Raw genomic sequence first — 17,876 nt, 5'->3', positions numbered from 1 at the left:
GAAGGGTTTTGGTTGGGGGGAGGATGCAGTGAGGGGAGGGCGTTCTGCCATCAGAGAGGTGGGTCTGGCTCCATCGAAGCGGGCTGCGAGGTCAGGGGGTCCTCTTTGCTCACTCCTTTCCTTCCAAATGAGGTACCAGTTCTCTGGGGCCATCTCTCCCTTAATCCCAGTTCAGTGTTTTTCAAGCTTTTTGGACCACAACCCTCAGTAAGAAATTTTCAGGTGTGGCCCAGTACACACACATGTGTACGTGTGTGTGTGTGCTTGTGCTTCCGTGTGTTTACTTACCTTTATGACTTCTGATGCAAGCGGATGTTTTCTATTATATTCTGTTATGTAATTAAAATCCAGATGATGGTACAGCAAACTGAGGCACTACCCCAACTGGACTTTGACGCCACGCTGCCATAATTACTACATGGACAGTTCTTTTGCCCTCAAAGCCCGCACAGAAGGAAGGGCTATGTCTTCAGCTCTGAGAGCCTGTGGAACTCTCTCTCTCTCTCTCTTTGGATGCCTAAAGCTCGTCCTGCTGGCATTCTGCCCTTCCACCGCCCACCCACTGCCAGGATCTCAGACCCTCCTACCATGGGTTTAATTACATTTTCATGCAATTGCATTTTCTCTTCCCAATATGAGGAAGTACACCTTCCTCACGAGAAAACACCGTCCTAGAGGATGAACAAGACACAGCAGGTGGTAAGGACTCCTGAGCCCATTTCCCCAGCTCCTCCGAAGCCCAGCCCTGTGCCTTTCCTATAGCAGGCGTTCAGCAAGTGTTAAGAGATTGAGAAATTGGTTGAGTATCTCAGAAGGATTTGGAAATTTTCTAAGGAGTTGAACGTGACTTTAGCATTACTGGTTTAAAAGGCCTCTTGGTGGGGCAGGCATTTGACGGTTCCCCTTGCAGGCTCGCAAGGAACGCCCCACCTTCTCAGCTGTTCTCCCTCTTATCATGTTTTTCCTCTGACTCAGCTTTGCTTTCCAGCCTCAGGTACTTCTGGGGCTCATACCCCATTGCTTTTTACTGAGAGAAGCTAAATGTGATGGTGGCGAGTTTGATGAGACCCACGCACTCTGGCTGGCCTGTTCCCTGAGCCAGACAGCAGAAACCCCCCAGCATAACCCGCTCACCTCACCCACAGTGCGGGGAGAACACTGACCTCAGTGTCAGGAAACTTCACGTCGCAGTCCCCTTACCCAGGTGAGTGACATTGGGGCAATGGCTTAGCGTCTCGGTACTTCATTTCTCTTCCCTTGTCATCCTCTTGCTTGTTGAGATGACGGCATTACCTAACACGTGGCAACTTTACCTGTCTGGCAGTTGAATGATACCCACCTGAATTTGTAACCTTCGTTTGCATAACGGCTTCCTGCTCATCTTTGAACTGTGTGAATTGTTTTATGACCGACCCAGTTGACTGGGGAGCTGAGGTTGGGTTATCCAAGATTACTCAGCTAATAAGCAGTGGAGTTAGAATTCAAACTCAGATTTTCTCTTTCCAAATTTTATATTCTTATCCTCATGATTTAATGTAATTATATCAGCCCATTAAGTTAATGCTTATTTCCTCTGGCCCAGCGGCGCTCTGAAAGGAGTGAACTTCTGTTGATGGAGGGAGGGTTGACTCGTGGTGGAGACAGGGAAGCAGTGGTCAGAAGAGGGAGAGGAAAGGAAGGCAGAGGGTGTGAGTGAAGAACCAAGTTTAGGAATCACAGGAGGCTCACGGTTGAAGGCTTCCTGGGTCGTTTCACTGCTGTTTCAGCTCCCTGGGTCCCTGGGCAGCAGCCATCAGATACGCCATCAGTGATTTTAATCAACAAACCAATGAACCGACATTTACTTGGGGATTTCGAGGCTGACGCAGAAGTCTCATTGCTGGCGAGCACTTTGCACTGAGGTCATTTTCCATGGCAGCACAGCCCTAGGCCGCCAGCCCTTGAGTTTGGAATCAGAGGGGTGGGTGATGTTCTTTGCAGAGTCCGTGAGCCCCTGGTGGTTTCCATCCCATTGTCACATCAGTGCAGAAGGGGAGCGGGTGGGGTCAGTGTTGGGATGGGGCCATCTTCTCTGACGACTCAGCCTCCTCCATGGGCCGTGTCAGTCAATGACTTCTTTTCCTTTTCTCAGTTTCCAACCTGGTCTTTAAAACGTGATATGACATTCTTTGCTCTAATGAATAAGCCTATGCGGTGGGGCGGGGGGTTGTTTTAGCCCTGCTCCCATTTTATAGATGAGGAAACTTGGGCTCAAAGAGAGACTGGGACACCGCCCCCCCCCCCCCCCCACAATGTCCTGAAGCCGGATTTGGATCTAAGTGTGCTGATTTCAGAGTCCACCATCATTGACTTCTCCTCAGGTGCCTCAGCTCTTAGAGAAAGGACCGGGTAAGGGAGGAATGTGAGTTACCCAGGCAGTCACAGGCTCCTACAGAGGACCTCAAATCCTGAGACCCTTGGCTGCTGGAAGGCAGGTCTATGTTGAAGCTTTTGGTTTCCTGTTCTCAGTACTTCCTCTGGAGGATTTCTCTCCAACAGGTGTAACTCAGTCACCTGCATAAGTGTTATTAAAAACTCTAAGACAGGGTCTGTAAAAGCAAACCAAATAATTCAGAAGTCTCCCTTTCGCCACCCCCTCTTTACCAGTAGCTACTGTTAATAGTTCTGTGTGCGTGTCTTCCAGACGTTTTAAGCGTGGATATGCTTATATGTATGTGTGTGTTATATGTAAAATGCTTTCAAGCATAAGCAGGATCATACTATACATAGAATTCTGCAACTTGCTTTTACACTGGAGAACGTTTTATGGACATGCCTTCATGTTAGTATCCACAGTCCTGCCTCATTCTTTTTTTTTGTTTGTTTTTGTTTTTTTGCAGTACGCGGGCCTCTCACTGTTGTGGCCTCTCCCGTTGCGGAGCACAGGCTCCGGACGCGCAGCCTCAGCGGCCATGGCTCACGGGCCCAGCCGCTCTGCGGCATGTGGGATCTTCCCGGGCCGGGGCACGAACCCGTGTCCCCTGCATCGGCAGGCGGACTCTCGACCACTGCGCCACCAGGGAAGCCCCTGCCTCATTCTTTTTAATGCATGCTTGGTGTTAATATTTCATTTTATAGATGAACCAGTTTATTTAACCTGTTACCAATGGGTGGACGCTTAGGTTGATTCCAGCTTTTTTCTATTACAAACAGTGCTTTTGTGAGCATCCTTGTGTAGTTGGAGAAATTCATATAAATGAAATTTCTGGCCTGCAGGATTCGTGCATTTATAATTTTGATCGATATTGCCACATGGCTCTCTGAAGTGGTTGTCCCATTCACAACATCAATCTAAACATTGCTTTCTTTTTTTTTTTTTTCGTGTGTTCAGTAAATATTGTGGAAATTGGTCCTGACGGTTTAGTCAATTATTATTGGGATTCAACTCTCCTCTCTACTACTCAGGGGTGAGTCCATCCCATTCTGGGGTGCTTGATTGGAATTCCATTTCTGCTTTCACTGGCTGGGGGATTGTGGGAAGTTTGCTTGACAGGATCTGAGCCATGATTTCCTCTTGGAGATAACATGACCTCTCTTGAAGAATGGAGTTAGGGACGTCATAAGTATTTTTTTTTTAAGAATTTTTTTTGACTTTAAAGTCTTTATTGAATTTGTTTCAATATTGTTTCTGTTTTTTTATGGTTTTTGGCCACGAGGCATGGGACATCTTAACTCCCCAAACAGGGATGGAACCCACACTCTCTGCCCTGAAAGGCAAGGTCTTAACCACTGGACTGCCAGGGAAGTCCCGACATCATGAGGATTTGTTGAGCTTCTTGTCCGAGGTCTGGCACAGAAGAGGTGTTCAAAGCATGCTGTCATTGTCCCCCACAAGCGTGGTCAACACCTGCCATCCCGCCCTAATGAGAGAGGTGGAGTGATTTGCCAAAGGACTCAGGGGGAAACCGAGGCATGGTTGTTAATTGTTTCTCTGTAGTGGCGGCATTAACACGCTTACCTGGTAGACCGCAAGTCTCTGCAGGGCAGGGCCTTTGTTTTCTACTTCTTTGTACTCTCACAAGCCCTGAGCCCAGTGGAGTTCGACATTTGGGGTGGTGGTGAGCGACAGCTGTGACCGGGGACGATGTGTACCAGGAGGAGACCCTGTGGAGGCAGAATCCGTTTTAGAATCCACATCCATTAGGAGACCCAAATGATGCTTCCCACTTTTTCCTATTTAGTGAATTTCAGAAAGGAGCATCAGTGGGAAGTGGAGGAAGGGAAAAAAAACAAACCAAAAACCAGTCTGGGCCCAGAAAGCCCTTTTAGACATTGTTTTTGGGACATGCTTGTGAAGCTGGGAGGAACCTGGATGCTGTTTGGGAAGATGTGTCGGTAATTTGCACTCAGGAGGCCCCCAAGTGGCCTCGCTGGATGTGCAGTGGGCAGAGCCCTGCTCCCGTTGGGCTGGTACTGGGAGGGCCACTGCTTTGCTCTCCCTGTGACTTTCCACCTACTCGTTTGGACTTTCCTCTCTATTTTTGGAAAGGGCCTTGTGCTTTATTCCCTCCCCATACTGCCTGTCCACTCCAAAGGCATCTGGTGTCAAGAACTCTATCTGAAAAGCTTGATCTGTGGAGGGCTGTCAATCATGCCCCAGAACTGGCTGGCCCCGGTGGGGGAGGGGAGGGAGCACGGCCATGCCCCGGGGTGTGGAGTCAGGTCGGGCTAGGGGGCCAGGTGACTGGAGTTGTGATCTCACTGCATCACATCTCTCCGTGCCTCAGCCTTCCCTTCTGTTAAATGCGGTTAAAGTTGCCCTTGCCTCATCGTGAGGGAGTTACAAGGGCAGCTCAGATGTTTGACACCAGAGCAAGAGAAATCACAGGGAGGAAATTCCTCTGTCAGTAATTCAGGAAAGTGGGGTTGCATTCATGTCGCTCCTGGGTCCTCGGGGATTGAGAAGACGTGCCAAACTTATAATCTTCCATGCAGAGGTTGGAGCCTCCTGCCTGCCTGTGCCTAGTTTAATCACAGAGGGCTGAGTCCTAATTCCTTCCTTGCCTCTACTAGCTGTATGGTCTTGGGCAACTCACTTCAATTCTTTGGGCCAGATTTCCTCGTATATAAAATGGACATAACATTAGCACCCCCTTAGGTTGTGAGAGGATTCGCTATTATTATCTTTGGCTGCACGTGAAAATTCCATTTCAGGGAGATAGATACTTCTTGGCCTTCAGTCAAGTAGGCTATGGATTAGTATGCTACAGACCGTGCTGTATGCTATAGTGTGTTATGCTATATATGCTACAAACAATAAGCTACGCTACTGCATGCTGTGCATCGTGGAAACCCCTTTGTGGGCAGTGGGGAAGCTTCAGGAAAGGAAAGGTGTTTTTGGGTGGCAGGAGGGTTTTCCAAACTATTTTCCATCTGTCCCAGTCCATTGCGTTCCATCCTACGGCGTCAATGCCATTCAATGAGCTTTTACTCAGCATCTAGTGTGCCGAGTGAGGAAATCCAGTGCCTTTCTCTGATTCAGCCTGGATCTGAGGGCAAGAGACAGTGACAGAAAGGGCAAATCAGAATCGAAGTCCTGCTGAAGAGCTTCTAAAGAAAAGAGTAATAACCTCTGAGCTCTGGCTTCTAACCCAGCCCATGTCTGGGCATGGCCCACATGCCTGGGTCCAGAGTTGAAAGAGAAGCCTGGTCTCTTAGCAACATGTTTATGTTGGTTTGGCTTTGAGATGAAAGTGAGGACATGATTTCCACTCCTGGGCAGCTGGGCCCGGAACACTGGAGAGAGATGAGGTTAATTGTTCCCTTTTTTAAATTGGCTAGGGTCCTTTTATTCCTACCTCAACTCTATTAAAAAAAGATATAGGATTATGTATGTGTTACACACACACACACACACACACACACACACACACACACACACACACACATACACACCGATCCAGAGAAGAACAAATTAGCAAATTTCCTAACCAGGTCCTATCTGTAGGTCTGTCGTGAAGCAGTGAAGACCCCTGTGGCTTGAATGCCGGTCTCAGCACTACCAAGTGTTGATTGAGTTTTGGTCCCAGTAGTAAAAAGCATGTGTGAAATTCAAATACAGAATTTCAAAGCCTTGAGCACTTCCTGAGAGTCTCAGTGGCTTTAATAAGGGAAGGGCATCTCTTTGGTGGCAAGTGGTTATCCTTCACAGTGCAAGCACAAATTGGATCATAATTAATGAATCTGACATATGTTCCTCCTTGCATGCAGAGGAGCTCGCATTTCGTTCCTATTTGTCTCCATCTCCATCACTTTATATTCCCCTCTACAAGGGGGGATGTTGCCACATTCAGATGAAAGTTTATACATTGGTAAGTTCTTCTCTAGCTTAGCGACCAGTTTGGAACAGTTTATTTCTCTCTTCTTCCTTCTCTTCCTCCCTTCCTCCTTCCTCCCTTCTAGTACCATTTGCAAATCTGGAAATATATGATGGTGTCCTAGAGCTGCTTAACACTGCTTAAATGCGAGAGTCCCTGGTATGAGGTGGAGAGGAGACTTGCCTTGTCCAAGAGTGTTCTCGCCATTCTTTATTCTTGTTCTCTCCTTCTGTAGCATCTTTCTTCTCTGTTTTCTTCTTTCCTCACAGGGTACCATAGGGGTTCTGGTAGTTGAACTGATGCCTAAAAAGGGCATTATGAATATAGACTTAGTCTTTCCAGTGCTGAGAAGCTGGGAGAGCCACTGTAGAACTTGATTCCTGTCTCTCCTTCATTTAGCAAATGTTTACTGAGTGCTCACCATGGCTGGTCACTACCCCCAACACCAGGACTAGGAAGACCAATAAGATATAGTCCTGGTCCTTTAGGGGTCTTTGCACCTAGCCTCATTTATCATTCTGTATCCTTACCGCATCCTTCGCCAGTGGGGTCCGCTTTCTCTCCTCCACACCTCACATTGACTTTGAGGCATCCCAACTCATTTGCTCATTTGTGGGATGGGCACACGTGCTCCTCTCAGCCTCCTTTGGATGTGGCCAAAGTCACAAATCTGTGCCAGGGAGAGTAGGCTTCTCTCTAAACAGATGCCTCTGGACCAAATGTTTGTGTCCCCTCAAAATTCATGTGTTGAAATCTTAACCCCCAGGATGATGAGATTAGGAGGTGGGGTCTTTGGGAGGTGATTAGGACGTGAGGGCAGAACCCTCATGATTAAGATTAGTGCCCTTCTAAAAGACATCCCTCCTGGGGACTGGTTTGCTATACTATGTATCCTAGGAGCTTTTTCTCTTTGGGAACTTGAGTTAGAATGAAAAAAATCTCAAAATCTAAACTTAAAAAAACAACAACGCATCTTTTGGGAACTAAATAAATTTGAGGTTTATCTTTTATTTTTCCGAGTTTCCATATGAAACTAAGATGACATATAGTAAGAATTTTTGCCTCATCCCATGAGAGCCTAAAAGAGAGCATTAAATACTGTTGACAGACTGATTCTAGGGCTGGGGCAGGGAAACTACAAGATAAGCCTGCAGCACCTTGTAGCAGAAGTAAGGAAATGCTCAAAAAATAAAAAGATGAGACTGAAGAGCCATGACGACCGTATGCCATGTGGACATTAATGGAAAAACTGATGAATAATATCTGGGCTTCGTTAACAGTAATGTACCAACATCAGTTTCTTCATTTTGACAAATGTAGCATGGTGAGGTAGGAGGTTAACAGTAGGGGAAACTGGGTACAGACACTATCCGTACTATCTTTCAACTTTTCTGTAAATCTAAAATGATTCAAAAATAAAATGTTTGGGGGCTTCCCTGGTGGCACAGTGGTTGAGAGTCCACCTGCCAATGCAGGGGACACGGGTTCGAGCCCTGGTCTGGGACGATCCCACATGCCGCGGAGCAACTAGGCCCGTGAGCCACAACTACTGAGCCTGCGCGTCTGGAGCCTGTGCTCCGCAACAAGAGAGGCCGCGACAGTGAGAGGCCCGCGCACCACGATGAGGAGTGGCCCCCGCTCACCGCAACTAGAGAAAGCCCTCGCACAGAAACGAAGACCGAACACAGCCAAAAACAAATAAATAAATAAATAAAAATTAAAAAAAATAATTAAAAAATTAAAATGTTTATTTACAAAAAGAAAAAAAAAAAAGAGACCCCTTCTGCCATGTGAGGATACAGTGAGATGACAGTGGTCTATGAACCAGGAAGCGGGCCCTCACCAGACACCGAATCTGCCAGCACCTTGACCTTGGACTTCCCAGACTCCAATACGGTGCGAAGTTTCTGTTACAGAGTACCACCCAGTCTGTGGTACTCTGTCATAGCTGCCTGAAAGGACTAAGACACACAAGTAAGGAGAAGATAAAGGGCAGAGATGGCTCCTGCGGGTACCAAGTCAACAGTGGCCACGCAGGAGTACTGACTTCCTTCCCCGGGCGTGTGGGGGGCAGGGAAGAGTCAGGGCCGCCACGCTGCCCCACTCCAGGGCCACGATTCACATCACTGTCTGTGCAGAAGGCACCCTTGCTTTAGGAAGGACATGGATGGGTGAGTTTCCTCCACCCATGGGAGGTCTGAAAGCCAGCACCACTCAGCTGTTCAGGCAGGTAAAGTTAAGCTCAGAGGGGCTGGGCGTTCGCCAGGGTAACTGACCAGTGCAAGGGTTTCTAACTCAGATCATGGGACAGGTAGTAGTTATGAAGATGCTCTCAGTCCCAGAGGGCTTGGGTGTCTGCAGGTGGCCTGGCCATGCGAGTTTGGTGCCTGTGCCTGAGTGAGGCCAAGCCAGCAGGAGGAGGTCCGGGGCCTTACCTGCGGGAGCTGAAGCCAGACATCTCCTTATCGGGGATCGCTTGGGGCAGGGGCTGAAACTGTGAGGCACGCCTGGAATGTCAGCCTAGAGCTAGGCAAAGGCGAGGCCGTGGGTGTGTAGTTGGTCGGGCCAGGGAACTCAGTGGTGGTTTGGCTCAGAGAGGCTGGTCAGTCTTCACTGTGCCCATTTCCTATGATTCCCAAATGACTGACACTCAGGTGTCTCCTGGGCCAACTTGGGGTGGGGGGGTCCCTCCGTTACTAATCCCTTCTGGGCATCACTGATGTAGGTGATCAGGGATGAGGAAGGTAGACTCATGGTCACCTCTGGCCCCAGGCTACCCCTGTGGCGGGATGCAGGTGGGCTGCGCTCTCGCTGGGCTGCGGGCACTGCTCACCTCCCAGCTCCTGGGGTGTGTGACAGCCTGTCTGGCGGCTGTGACAGGCCGGGTACCTGCCTGCCGGCCTCCTCCCGCGCCCGATGGGCTGCCTGTTAATTGGGGAGGCACGAGGGAAATCGGGCTGAGAGTCCCTGGCTGGGCTCTGAGCTCACACCCTTCATCAGAGTCAGGCTGTGGCCGGCCGCCTGCCACCTCCTCCGACAAGCAGGGGCCTGGCTGTGGGCTTCATGTTTGGACTTTTTATTTCAAAATTTTTCCCCCAAGAAAGGAAGGGCAGAGGAAGGCAGCCTGTAATTGGGCTTGGGAAAGTGATGCTTGTCAGAGGAGGGGGTGGTGGAGGCCTGGGGGAGAAGCAGCCGTTAGCACAAGTGTGTTCCACGGAGCGAGGAAAGGGGCTTTCATCCTTTCCCAGGGCCCTCCCTGGGCAGGGGGACAGCTCCCGGGGATGGAGTGTGTGGGTGCAGCCTGGAGGCTCTGGCTCTGCCTGGGGTGGGGGGCAATCAGGCCCCGGCAGAGGCTACTCTCTGGTCCAGATGGTAGACTCTAGAAAAAGCAGGAGGGGTGAGCGAAAGCAAGCATGTACTGAGGTCTGGGATAGAATGTGTCTTCCCCACTTACTCCCCGCCCCCGCCACACGAGTGTCAGAATCATCGGACGGCAGGGTCAAGGGGTCCCAGGTTCACCCACCACAGCTCTCCAGGGCAACTGGACCAGAGGAGGAAGGGACTTGCTGAGGGTCACACCTCTAGTTAGAAGCAGGGCCTCAGATCTTAATCTCAGGCTCAGGATGATGGCGGGGGTGCTGACGGTGCTTTTGGACTTCTTTCTTTCCCAGCCAATACCGTTTCCAGCCCACAGATGTGACTAAAATCACATCCTTAGAGATTTATTCATTTAGACTCAAGCTTAGCTCACAATTATACAGCAGATTCTCCAGGGAGGGCTTATATATTAAGCTCCGTCAGTAATTTCTCCCTTAGCAAGAATGATAAGGGTGATAAAGATACTGGATACCGGGGGGCTAGTGTGTGTGTGTGTGTGTGTGTGTGTGTGTGTGTGTGTGTGTGTGTGTGTGTGTGTGTGTACGCGAGCTCTGGGGGCAGCTTGGAGGGGAAAAAGACTGATGAGATGAAGAAGAGGGGGCACATCACCGAGGAGCCAAGCGGCCCCTCCACCTAATTTTATCTCCTGTGGGCAGGTGAGGCGTCCACTGCCGGCCACATCCCCACCAAGGCAGCCCAGCCCTCCCGGCGGCTGCTGTCTTCTGGAGTCTGTGTGACAGGATGGGACCCGTGGGGAAAGCAGCTATGGCAGCACCCAGCCCGTTTTGTACTCCGGCAGCTAATTAAAGCCAGGAAGGTAATTTATTGCTGAGGGAGAACGTGTGGGAGGTTTGGCTTAGTTGAAATGGCCCCCAAAGAGTTATGGAAAGCTAAAGTGGGTTTTCAGAAGCAAAAGTTAATTGCTCTTCACTTAGCATTTCAGTGTCATGTGTCTCTGAGTTACACACACGCTGAATGGAAGCCGTTACCTACACAGGGGGCCTGGGGGGAGGACTGGGGGCAGGGATTTCAGGTGGCTGGAGGTCCCCTGGCCGTGGAGCAAGGAGGCCACCCCTCTCCCCACCAGGGATAATGCTTCACCTGCTCTGGAATCTCAGCCCCAGGTTGGGGCGCGATGAGTAGACGGGAGAACGGCACTCCCTGAGCCTCAGAAGATGGGGTGAGGGGGTGGGGTCCCCGTCCTTTCCCGACAGCTCTGTGACTTGGCCGAGTGCCTTCCCCGTCTCTGGGTCTCAGTCTGTGCCTTTGGTTTAACCATCACCAGCGCACATGTTTACCTTTGGCATTTGGTCATTGCTTTGATTTCTTCCCTGGCTCTCATCGTGGAGGCCGTTCCTGCCATGTGAGCCATTTGGCGGAGGGGAAGACTGAGGGATAGACAGTCCCAACAGAGGATAATGGAGGATGTGGGAGTGACTTGCCTTTTGTCTGAAAACTGATAGATTTGCCACCTAGAAATCAAAGCTTCTGGAGCCCTGAAATGTCTCCTGGACCTATGGGTGATGGCATTTGGGAGAGAGGGTTAAAAAGCATGAATCTGGATCACTTCAGTCAGAAGGGGTGAAAAATTCTTTCGGCGAGAAAGGGGCCAGACAGCAATGTTGCAAAGCTGCCTTGCAGAGAGAGTGTTTGTATCTCAAGGCTGTAATTATCCGATCTGCAGGTATAACTGTGGATTAGATGATAAATATTTTAAATGACTTCTACTGCTTCTGTTTCAGAAGATGAGTTGAGAGGCCCCCACGTGATTTTCTTAGCTCCATTTTGGAGGGGAGGGTATCGGGCAGTGGTGGGGAAGGAGGGGTCCCACACTTAGGTTTTCAGTCCGAGGTGGTTTATAAATAGCAATGAAATACAGAGATATGATGGGGTCATGTCTCAGGTGGGTGTCGAATTCTCAAGTCAGTGGGCGTGGTGAGTCCAGGAAAGTCCAAATTGTTTCTTTCTTTCTTTCTTTTTTTTAAAAAAATATTTATTTATTAGGTTGCACTGGGTCTTAGTTGTGGCAGCGGGCTCCTTGTGGCATGTGAACTCTTAGTTGTGGCATGCGTGTGGGATCTAGTTCCCTGAGCAGGGATAGAACCTGGACCCCCTGCATTGGGAGTGCGGGGTCTTAACCACTGCACCACCAGGGAAGTCCCCAAAATTGTTTCTGAAAATTTCTATATGGCGGGTACCTCTCCTGGAAACTCAGAGGTAAAGAATTCTTCTTTTGTTTTTCTTGGCATCCCTACTCCGTCATCCTTTTCCTGGGAGTAAGTAGAGGGTCTAGTCTGGGTGGGAGAATGCAGATAGTGATGGAGTGATTAGAGGAACTCCCCTCTTCTCCGGTATATTCCATTAAAGTCCTGTAGAGTAAACATGTATGTTTCACGGTTCACTCTGCTGTCGGTCACCAGGACCTATAAAACCAGAGAGGAAAGTCTTTGGCCAAAGTGTCTGCAGGTGACATGAGCTCAGTGAGAATTGTTTTGAATAAATGAGTGAACAATAGTTCTTTAAAAAATTTTGTCTCGTGCTCTCACTCCATGTTGTGGACAATGGCGTTGTGTAGTCACATCCTTTGTGGATGTGGTTGAGTACTGTGGTGCCTCTGGCTCAAGAACCGATTGAAAATGATTAACTCCCTGGAGACAAGCTGTGACACCCAACAGGAACGCTTTAGCACCTCCCACATGTAATATTAGGTCTCAGGAAGAAGTTATAGCAGCGTTAATCTGAGAGCATTGGAAATGAGGTTGAATTCCCCTCGCACAATCTATCTAAAATCCCCATATTACTGAGTTTCTTTTAAAGGCTTCCCTCTCTTTTATTCCAAAATGTTTCTGAGTCCAGGAGTGTTGGGTCAAACAGTCTTCACTTCTTTTCGGAATGAGTCGGACAGCTCAGAATGAGGTCAGAATCCCAGTAAAGCTGGGAATGGACTGAACACTCGCCAAGGATGCTACTTAGGTCATGTTCTCATCGGCAAACCCACACTGCCTGGGGAGTCTATTGTTTAGGCGAGGGCCAAATTCCCAGTCTGGTAGAGGCCTGGATAAATGAGCTGAAGTGGCCTTGGATTTGGTGGATGTGTTTTTAGACCACAGACCGCATTTGGGAAAGTACCAAGTGCTAAGGAAACACAAGGTCTTCACTTTCACGCTGAATGATTGTAAGTGGGAGAAGCATTTGCAAAACATGGTTGTCATTCACTCTGCCTGGCTGGGGGATGGGAGAATTCTCTTTTTTTTGGATCAGGTCCCAAAGCTATGCTTCTGGGTGAAACTAGAAGCTGGTGTGGCCAGTGATTCCCCATCTCTCCTGCTCCATGACATACCTAGACCCGTGGGATTTACCAGTAAGGGACACGGGGCGTAGAGGAAGGAGCAGGGTCCTCCTTGGTGGGATGGGGGGTGGGTAGTGCTGGCACATGGATGCCTCTGAAAAGAGTTTGGTTTCTGCCATGATGGAGCTGGGGGGGAAATGACATCATATTCTTGTAGACGCAAATCCTAACACCTTGTTGGGATGGGATGAGAGTGGGAGCGAGAAGCGTTATTTAGATGAAGGGAACAGAAAAGAGGGGAGAGAATTGGAGCTACTGATGGTTGTGCACTCTTAGTGGAAGAAAGTCTGCCATAGGGCAAGGGAAACATTATAAGTTAGCAAAGCTAAGAGTCTTTCAGAAGGAGGGATTTTTTTTTCAGTTTGTCTTAAAAAAATTTTTTTTATTGCGGTATAGTTGATTTACAATGTTGTGTTAGTTTCAGGTATACAGCAAAGTAATTGTTTTTTATATATATATATATATATATATATATACACACACACATATTCTTTTTTAGATTCTTTTCCATTATAAGTTATTACAAGATGTTGAGTTGGATTCCCTGTGCTATACAGTAGGTCCTTGTTAGTTATAATTTTTTATGTAGTAGTGTGTATATGTTAACCCCAAACTCCTAATTTATGCCCTCCCCGCGCCCAGAAGGAGGGATTTTATTCTCCTGCAACACGGAGATTCCAGTTCAGTCATCCTAAATGATGTGTGACGCTTCTGTCCTTGAAGACTTCTGGGGAGAATGTTCTAGAACCACATCTCTATAAACAATGTCCAGACTCAAAAGATTTTAAAACTTCACTCTACAGATGACTAAATAGAATCCTTTAGCCAGAGAGCAGCCCAGCCAGGAGGGAACCCACCTCACAGTGGTGGCTCTTAAACCTTTTCACTCAGGTAAAGGCAGAGAGGGGCGGATGAGAGGCCCCAGGTATGTGATGGCCTGAAACATCCTAGGGCAAGTGTCAAGTGTTTGAATTTTTGTGTTTGAAATGTCATCCACATTTTGTATGTTATATCAAAATACACCTGTGTTTTAATATGAAAACAATGTTTTAGCTTACCATTAGGAAAAACAGAGGTACAGGCACATTTCTTAGATACTTCTTTTTAAAAAAATATTTATTTATTTATTTTATTTTTTAACTGCATTGGGTCTTAGTTGTGGCACATGGGATCAGGATTCTCTCTAGTTGTGGTGCATGGGCTCAGTAGTTGCAGCGTGTGGGCTTAGTTGCCCTGCAGCATGTGGGATCTTAATTCCCTGACCGGGGATCAAGCCAGCGTCCCCTGCATTGCCAGACGGATTCTTAACCACTGGACCACCAGGGTAGTCCCTCTTAGCTATTTCAATTAAAGGCAGCAACACGTCCGTGCTAAATCCTGTGTTTTGGACACTGAATTAGAAGGGTGGGTGGCGGCCTGTCACTGTCAGTGGCTAGATCATTTTGCTTTCTGAGAATCGATAAAAGTAGTTTCCAAAAAACTCAGAATTAAGGAGTCTCAGCGAGTTTCAAAATGCTATTAGCATTTTTTCCCCTATGATGCTCGTGGTTAGGGGGCTTTGAACATTCCACCCGTGAAATGGCACAAGAGTAGCCGCGGCTGTTCTACCACTGCATTGACAGAGCTGAAGATGGGAATGATGAGGATCCAATCCCTGCTCGACTCTGCAGTGGGATGCTGTCCTACCTTCGACAGGTCCCCATTGCCCCATATTCCTTGGAGCTTGGTTCACTTAATACGTGTCTTCCTAGCTCCATTGTTTCCCCTAGTCTGAGGTTTTACTCTCCCCATCCCTACTTCCCTAACCAGGGTAATCAGAGCAAATAGGGCTCAGACTCTCTACCACAAGGGAAGCCCTCTGTGAGCTGCCGCAGTGGGGGATCTGCAGAGAGTCCATGTTGGGCTGTCATCCTTGGGTGGATTTATCTTTGGAGAATGACCTTACCCAGCTTTGAGAAAGACGGCAGCCTGTTACTACCCCACTGTGAAAAGACTCTAAGTGCAAGCTCTGCAGCAGCTACTGAGAGGAGCAAGGGATGAAGAGAAGAAGGAAGAAAATCACAGACAGATGCTTCGCCAGTGCCAACGCCCTTGGTACAGGGAAAGAGCTGGCGATGGGTCTAGAAATACAGGCCGGATGTATCTCCCTAACCCAGGGCTCCGGCACACAATGCGGATGGCTTCTTCTTTTCTTCTATTTTTCTTCTTTCTCCCCCTCCCCTCCCCTCCCCCTCCCTCCCCTCCCCTCCCCTCCCCCTCCCCCCTCCCTCCCCTCCCCTCCCCCTCCCTCCCCTCCCCCTCCCTCCCCTCCCTCCCCTCCCCTCCCCCTCCCCTCCCCTCCCTCCCCTCCCCCTCCCTCCCCTCCCCTCCCCTCCCCCTCCCTCCCCTCCCTCCCCTCCCCTCCCCTCCCTCCCCCTCCCCTCCCCCTCCCTCCCCCTCCCCTTCCCTTCCCTTCTCCCTTCCCTTCCCTCCCTCCTCCTCCTCTTCTCTTCTTCATCTTCTTTTTTAAAAAATTAATTAATTAATTAATTATTTTGGCTGTGTTAGGTCTTCGTTGCCGTGCGCAGGCTTTCTCTAGTTGCACGGAGCGGGGGCTACTCTTTGTTGCTGTGCGCGGGGTTCTTACTGCGGTGGCTTCTCTTGTTGCCAAGCACAGGCTCTAGGTGTGTGGTCTTCAGTAGTCGTGGCACACAGGCTCAGTAGCTGCGGCTCTTGGACTTAGTTACTCTGCAGCATGTGGGATCTTAGTTCCCCGACGAGGGCTCGAACCCGTGTCCCCTGCATCAGCAGGCGGATTCTTAACCACTGCGTCACCAGGGAAGCCCCTCGTCTTCTTCTTCTTCGTCTTCTTTTTCCTCTTCCTCTTCCTCCTCCTCCTCTCCTTCCTCTCTCTCTCCCTCTGTCTCATTGTCCCAAGTGGCAAAGAGCCCACAAATAACTGAGCTGTACTTTGAAAATGGATCTGATGAGCCTTGTAATAGGAGAGAATCATCATTATATCCCAAGAGTTCACATTCCCATAATATTTTTATTAGCAGCGTCTCTTCTAAATAAAGTTCAGTGGATTGATTTTGGTTGGGTTTTCTCATTTTAAACATTCCCTTAAATTATGACCGTGGATGTAGTCCCGTCATCACCACTGTTATTACTGTTATCAGCATCAGCGGCTCCTTTGTAATATTTATGTCACATTCAGGGAGCTCTCAAAACACTTCAGGTATATTACCTCATTTGTCCTCATAGCATCCTTGGCAGGAAGGGAGGGGACCACATGAGGGCTAACCAGTGAGCACAAACCTCTCTGTGTGGACAACCCCTCTTTGGGGTGTGGCCAGGAGGAAGTGCTCTGCCCCATCTTCTGTATACAGTTGTCCCGGTAACAACGGGGGATTTGTTCCAGGACCCTCCGCAGATAGCAAAATCCGTGGACGCTCAAGTCCCTTATGTAAAGTGGAGGAACGCGGTCGGCTCTCCATAGCCACGGTTCTGTAGATTCAACCAACCGAGGAGGGCTGACTGTGTCCCTGTGCTGCAACCTGGAGCAGAGGGAGATTGCTCCAGGATAGGTTACAGCCACCTGGTTGTAGACCTGAGAAGACCGGATAGCTCGGAGGACCCGGCTCAGGGTAGGACAGAGGGTACTCATTGCGGGGGGCTCTGGAGGAGTGGGGGCAGGACTCTTGGGAATGGCCATGACCGCCTGGCCCTGACTTGCCTTAGCCCTCCTTTGGTATATGGGACAGTGTCTGCGGAGGACCCCCAAAACCCGACATCCTGAGAGTGACACCGTGGAACGGTGGAAAGACACTGGTATGTTGACCAGGAGACCTGAGTTTGAATCCTGGTTCTGCCATTGGTTGATAAGCTTTGCTTCTTGGACCAATCCCTTAACTTCAGGTCCTCATTTATAAATGAAGGGGCATTAGTGTCTCCTTTCTGGATTTTTGTGAGGATTCTATAGGATAACCTATACAGATGTGCTTAGCACGATGGAGGGGGCACAGGAGTGCGAGAGATGTCGATTCCATTTCTTCATTTAAGTTTCTCTCCTGGAAAAATCTAAACTGTTCAGTAGGATTTTGAGAATTAAAAGGGAAAAATAGAGAACATTTGGATAGGTTTATCATTTGAATCAGTGCCTTGTCAGAAATCATGTATTTTCTTACCTACGTTGAGTAAAAGCTAGTAATCGGTAATTAGTGTATTTTGAGGCTGTTAGGAAAGCGCTGCGCTGGAGGGCAGCCAGCCTGGGCTTCATCCCCCTCCGCCGCTGACCGGATGGAGGCCCTTGAGCAGAGCTCTTGGCATTGCTGGGTCTGTGTCCTGATCTGGAAAATGAAGAGCTTGGAATAACAGGGCCATGAAGTCACTGACGAGGGTCATAATTCTAGAATTTTACAAGAAGTGATGTTTAGGGAAGGAGCCACAAGATGAGTGTGAGCTTTGTCCCTTCCATCGTCTGTGTCATGGGAAGCCCCACTGGTTCGCCCCAGGGTCATTGTCAAGGAACCCGGGTGATTTGCTGTGGGCCCATAGGCCGGGAGGAAACTAACGACCTTTGGAAGGCTGGTTAGCAAGCTCGGGCTCTAAGAAGGCTGCTGCTGCCTCAGACTCAGCCCTGGCTTGTTGGTAAAGGCCGGCCTCCCTCCTCCCTATCTGCCGGCTTGGTAGTCAGGGGAAGAGAGGCATGCTGGGCCAGGACCGAGGCAGCAAACATTCCCATGCACAGAGGCCCAGCCGCTGGGAGTCCTCAGGGCTTGGGAGGGCTGCCGAGGGTGGATGCACGGCGCAGC

At 49.2% G+C, this 17,876-nt stretch overlaps 1 long non-coding RNA gene across 1 annotated transcript in view; it reads left to right on the top strand.

Annotated features, from left to right (window-relative positions):
- The first annotated feature begins 1,042 nt into the window (after positions 1 to 1,042).
- Positions 1,043 to 17,876, top strand: part of LOC138842490 (uncharacterized) — a 118,063-nt gene continuing 101,229 nt past the window's right edge. Inside the window, exon 1 of the long non-coding RNA XR_011377128.1 lies at positions 1,043 to 1,204. This is a non-coding gene — a long non-coding RNA (uncharacterized lncRNA). The remainder of the gene's footprint in view (positions 1,205 to 17,876) is intronic.

Source organism: Globicephala melas, chromosome 21 (assembly GCF_963455315.2).
Source record: "Globicephala melas chromosome 21, mGloMel1.2, whole genome shotgun sequence".
Lineage (NCBI taxonomy): Eukaryota > Metazoa > Chordata > Mammalia > Artiodactyla > Delphinidae > Globicephala > Globicephala melas.
This window is presented reverse-complemented; position numbering and strand designations above follow the sequence as displayed.